Source organism: Pseudoliparis swirei, chromosome 11 (genome assembly GCF_029220125.1).
Source record: "Pseudoliparis swirei isolate HS2019 ecotype Mariana Trench chromosome 11, NWPU_hadal_v1, whole genome shotgun sequence".
In the NCBI taxonomy this organism is placed as follows: Eukaryota; Metazoa; Chordata; class Actinopteri; order Perciformes; family Liparidae; genus Pseudoliparis; species Pseudoliparis swirei.
Window position 1 is genome coordinate 420,757 of NC_079398.1, and position 6,031 is coordinate 426,787.

The following is a 6,031-nucleotide window of genomic DNA, read 5'->3' on the forward strand; positions in this document are numbered from 1 at the left end:
TGGTCCCGGATCTCAATTTTTGAATCCAATTGGTGCCTCTGAAGAGCAAATTGCACCCAATTGCAATCTCTCACCGCCGTGGTCTCGTCTGAATTGTCCAGCCGCTCTTATCTGTACATGATGTAATGACTTCAGCATGACTGAATGAATCGAGTTGCACTGCTGTCATTCTGAATCACTTCAATTACACTCAGAGGCCAGTGAATATAAACAAGCCGGGGACATGCCCGACTCCATTTCATGTTGATGAGAATGCTTCACCGTGCTGCACAGGTGCATACGTCAAGTAAAGAGGTCGTTTATACTTATGACCTGCCATCAACGGCTCGGTCAAATGTGTGTTCGTCTACAGTATATTGCAGGGACAAGCGACCTCCGTCATTACATATGTACATGCATATTGTTTATGTGTACTATTGTATAGTGATTCCCAAACGAAGTACTCGTAACCCAGTATCCACTTTGGTGTCATAAGTGGTATTAAATTGCATATAGTTTAAATTCAATTCTAATGCATGTTATAGAAAGGAACCATAGTGACGGTAGGCAGACACTTTTACTGAGGTATTATTTGTAAACAATGAAATATAATTGGCACTTTAGACATGATTTTTTTTTTTATCACTTACATTGTTTTATTCGTTTAGACATATTAACAGAAAACAAATACAAAAATGTCAGACATAAACATAAAATATATATATATATATACATACATACATACATATACACATACAAACATATACACACATACATACACATACATAAAACAGGACACAATAATAGATATATATATATATATCCATATATACGTGCACATATACAGACATATATATAAACACATACATACATACATATACCACAAAAACAAAATAAATGAAAAACAAAAACAACCCCAGCAACCCCTTAATTATTTTTTACTTGTACATTTGTATACACCACCCTGCATCTATATTTGCATTTCCCTGAAAACACAAATCCGGCCCCTGATTATTTGACCCCTCTAATTTGTAGTAAAAGCCATCAGATTGTTCCATGCTTGGTCAGTTTGGCTTGAACTGTTCTTCACCCTGACAACCATAATTCTTTCAAGCAGCCGTCTCCGTCGTGAGGCTGAGGCAGTCTGTGAGCGTGGACGTACGTGAGCTCTTCCAGTTTCACACGATAAGCCTCGCTGCCACCATGAAACCTATTAGTGACATCATGGTTGATCATCGTCACATCAAAACTAAAGATGAGAAGATGTCAAAGGGCTGTACCTCAGTGACCAATGAGCGCAATTATCTGTCTATTAATGTGAGGGACAGCAGGAGAGGTCACATACAGGACATCAGCATGAATACATCGTATAAATCAATATCTATACTGAGGAGAAAAACCAAAACTATTGATCAGAGTACAGTGGCCGGTCTATCTATAGACAAATAATGGGAGTTGAATTATATTCATGTGGCAGTTTTTGTTTTGCAGGAAGTTTGCTTCTCAGTCGGGTCTGCGATTTTCTCAATTCTGTCTTCGGTATTATTCGTTTGAGCAAACTCCAAAACTCTTTTTCCAGATCTCTTTCTCTCGCTCTTTATCTTTTTGTCATTATTTTCTCAAATCAGTCTTTGAGACACAAAATAAATGTGTTCCCATTCAAGGGTGACATCAGCAGAGAACGGAACAACTACTGTTCAAAGCAGGGAGTTGGCTCGCCTATGGCACTTCTTCACAGACCCACACACAGAAATGTAGCTTCTTTTCAACAGGAATAAATTAGGTGTGATATTCAAACTGTGCAACCCGATGTGCTCCCCTTTCCTAATCTGATTTTTTAAGCTATCCTTGTGGGCGATAATGACTCAAGAGCATGAAGTTGAGAACAGACTCCGTAGTAATGAGACATCAAATGAAGGCTTAAAATCCAATCAGCTGGTGTTGGCATATGAGAAAGCCTTTACTTCGTCCTCATTACTCACACCTTTGGGCTTTGGATGTGGGATAATCTTTCAGGTGTGTCACAACAAGGGCAGACAAATAAAGGTTAACATTGTTCGACTAAAATGGAGTGAGACTTAAAAAATGAGTCTGTACTCAGAAATCAGTCTTTGTATTTGTCGGGTTCTGATACGTTGGAGGCTACTCGATCACACAAGAACACATTTAAATTGTATTTACTGTTTTGCCTCGCTAGTGTTTGACGACACACGTTCAAATCCCAGAATAACCGGCGCTGTCACTGTGGGTTTGGACAGTATTGAAAGAAAGGCAGCTCATGCGAGATGAGCTCCAAACAGCGTGTGCCGATGAGTCAGCGGGCGCATCATGAATGACACGCAAGATCTGTTATAATTAGAGGCGGTATTAGCAATCTAAGCTAATTAGCTTCCACTTTCTGAAAGGAGGATTCTTAACCGAGCCTGCTCTTCCACTTTCTGAGTGAAATACAGACTGCACACGCACAGCCTCTCTACTACATGTTTAAATATTAAATGCTGTGAAGGAGATTACATCTGACAGTAGATTGTCGGCACGACGGGCCTGCTGGAAAAAGGGGAAACATTTCTTTTATCAATGTTCGTTGGCTTCAGAGCTCTGACGTGGTTACGGCATTTAAAAGCAGAGCAAAGAAGTTGGCACGATGCCAGCTGTCATGGGAAACGCTCATCCACAGTCCCGAAGCAGATGCTGCGCTTATATAAACTGATATGTACAATTACAACAAATTGTGCCTGAAAAAAATCTGTATATTTTATACATCCCTCATGTTTCACTTTGGCTCTAAATCTCATCTCAGGAATATCTCCCACACAGATGGACGCTGTCATTCTGAAACTGAACACCAAACACCAGCCAGTTAGAAGAGGAGGAGAGCGTCTCTTGCCCATGATTGTTGTAGCCCATAGCAGGCTGGGCTCGCTGGACCCGTGGCCGACAAATAAAGGTCTTTTCAGTCCGTCTCGGATTGTGTGATTAGAGAACGATTTACCGCAAGCGTCATCCACACATCTCTTTTTTTGGAGCCGAGGCAGGGATGTCTCCGTCTGTGTGCTGAAGACACGACGTCCCTCCTCCTCTGCAGGTAGGCAGGCGGCAGGTTGGCCTCCCGCCTGATCCTCAGGGTGCCTTACCGCTTCTTCTAGGGAGGGCATGTGTGTTTGTAGACTTTGTGTACATCTTTGACCCAGAAGGAGGCAAAACAAACATAGAAAGTACGGGATGTCTTGCCAGGTTTGGATAATACAAGAAATCCTCCACACAAAACATAGGCTTTAATTTAGAAGCCGTTTTGCCTCAGTTGTCACTCCAAATGAAATGTGCCATATGACACAAATACAATGAATCACTTTAAGACGTTGCAATCCTTGGCGGAAGTGCAGAGGCAGGTTTTTGTTGATGGTCGTCCTTCAAGCGTTTCGTCTCAGCATCAGAATCGAGAGGATGTACATGTTGGGTCTGAAATGGGATTAAGAGGAGAGAGCGAAAAGGGAACGAGAGGCGACCTCAAATTGCAGTTCATCCATTTAAAAAGAAGCCTTCAGAGTTTAAGGGGATAATATACTGAGCAGTTATGAAGATTAAGATTGTTACACATTATTAAACGTAAATAATGCAACAATTTAAGCTCTGTGAATTATATTTTGTTTAAGAATTTAGCAGCACAAAGACACAATAAAGCTAGTCTCAGGTACATTTGTGTAAAGGTCACCAACCTTTTCGGCATTTGTGACCCCTTGCCAAAGAGTTTGGAGTACTTTGTAAAGAAACAAGACAAGTTCAGCCTACGAGCAGATCTGTTGACTGTGCTTCAGCACGGCAGTGCTCACAGTCACAACGATGTTCAGCAGCAATAATGTTTAGTTTACACGCCATAATCTGCTAATTAAATGTTAAAGTTAATCTGAGGCCGATGGGAATGTCGTTAGAGGGCTTCCATTATTTTTCATTTAAAAAATACACTTTTTTACAAAGATAATTTAAGCAAACAATATATTTTATCTTTTTAAACTCGGTGCAGGAGGAAAACAGTAATCTGTATTATTTTCTTCTCTAATCAACATTTTTAAAACGCTGAAATAATGTGTTAATTTTATATATATGTTTGTATTACTTTGAAGAACCATGATCCCACATCACATGAAGTCAGGCACAACACTGCTCCCTGCTGGTAGAGAGGTTCAACTGCAGTTGGAAGACGACAGGTTACATGACTTTCATGGAACTCTGCTTCCCATGAAAACGTTTGAATCGACACAACTTACACAAGGATATTAGTCTTAATAAACTGTCTTTAAATGTCTCGTCATCTGTAAAATAAAACAATGTAGCAAGCGTGTAAATATTGCAAAGGCAAAAATTGCATTGAACTCCCATAATCCTATTCAAGAAGTTAATAGACGCAGACAGCAAAATATTTAGATTTAATTCAATTCAATTCAGTTTATTTGTATAGCCCATTTTCACAAATTAGAAATCTATCTCAGTGCTTTACAATCTGTACACATAGACATCCCTGTCCCAAAACCTCACATGAGATCAGGAAAAACTCCCAATCAACCCTTCATGGGGGGAAAAGGGGAAGAAACCTTCAGGAGAGCAAGAGGAGGATCCCTCTCCAGGATGGACAGGTGCAATAGATGTAATGTGAACAGACAGAATCATTGTAGACAAATTAAAACACAGTAACAACACAATTAATGTATATGACAGTGTATGAATAGTTGGTAGTAGGCATATTCCACGATCCAGACCTCCACGATCCAACAGGCAGATGGAGGTAGAGAGGAGTGGGCGGAGTCTCAACAGGTCCATGGCGTAGTTGGTAGTAGGCATATTCCACGAGCAGATAGGATCTATGACCTAGGATCGGATTCAGCCCTAACTATATGCCTCAGAGAGGAAAGTCTCGAAGAGGGAACAATATTGATGAGGAATCACTTAATTCAATTCAATTCAATTCAGTTTATTTGTATAGCCCAATTTCACAAATTACAAATTTGTCTCGGAGTGCTTTACAATCTGTACACATAGACATCCCTGCCCCAAAACCTCACATCGGACCAGGAAAAACTCCCAAATAACCCTTCAGGAGGAAAAAAAGGGAAGAAACCTGGAGGAGAGCAACAGAGGAGGATCCCTCTCCTAGGATGGACAGGTGCAATAGATGTAATGTGTACAGAAGGACAGATTTAGAGTTAAAATACATTCAATGAATATGACAGAGTGTATGAATAGTTCATAGTAGGCATATTCCACGATGGAGACCTCCACGATCCATCAGGCAGATGGCGGTGGGGAGGAGGAGGAGTCTCAACAGGACAGTGGCGTAGTCATGAGCAGGAATTCACGACCCAGACGATCCATCAGGCAGATAGATCTATGCCGTCTCATAGGGTCCGATGACCCCATGAGACGTAAAGTCAAAAGGACTTCGGGAGAAAGCAGAGTTAGTAACGTGTGATTGAGAGATGAAAATTCATCGTTAAGGAGACAAACGAGGAGATAGGTACTCAGTGCATCCTAAAACGTCCCGGCAGCTATAAGCCTATAGCAGCATATCAAGGCTGGACCAGGGCAAACCTGATTCAGCCCTAACTATAAGCTCTGTCAAAGAGGAAGGTCTTAAGTCTACTCTTAACGAGGTGACTGTGTCTGCCTCCCGGACTGAAATTGGAAGCTGGTTCCATAAAAGAGGAGCTTGATAACTAAAGGCTCTGGCTCCCATTCTACTTTTAAGACTCTAGGAACTACAAGTAGTCCCGCATTTAGTGAGCGTAGCTCTCTAGTGGGGCAATATGGTACGACAAGCTCCTTAAGATATGATGGAGCATCACCAATCAAGGCTTTGTAGGTTAAGAGAAGAATTTTAAAAGTGATTCTTGATTTTACTGGGAGCCAGTGCAGAGCAGCTAGTGCAGGAGTGATGTGATCTCTTTTCTTAGTTTTAGTGAGAACACGAGCTGCAGCATTCTGGATCAGCTGGAGGGACCTAAGAGATTTATTAGAGCAGCCTGCTAATAAGGAGTTGCAGTAATCCAGTCTCGAAGTA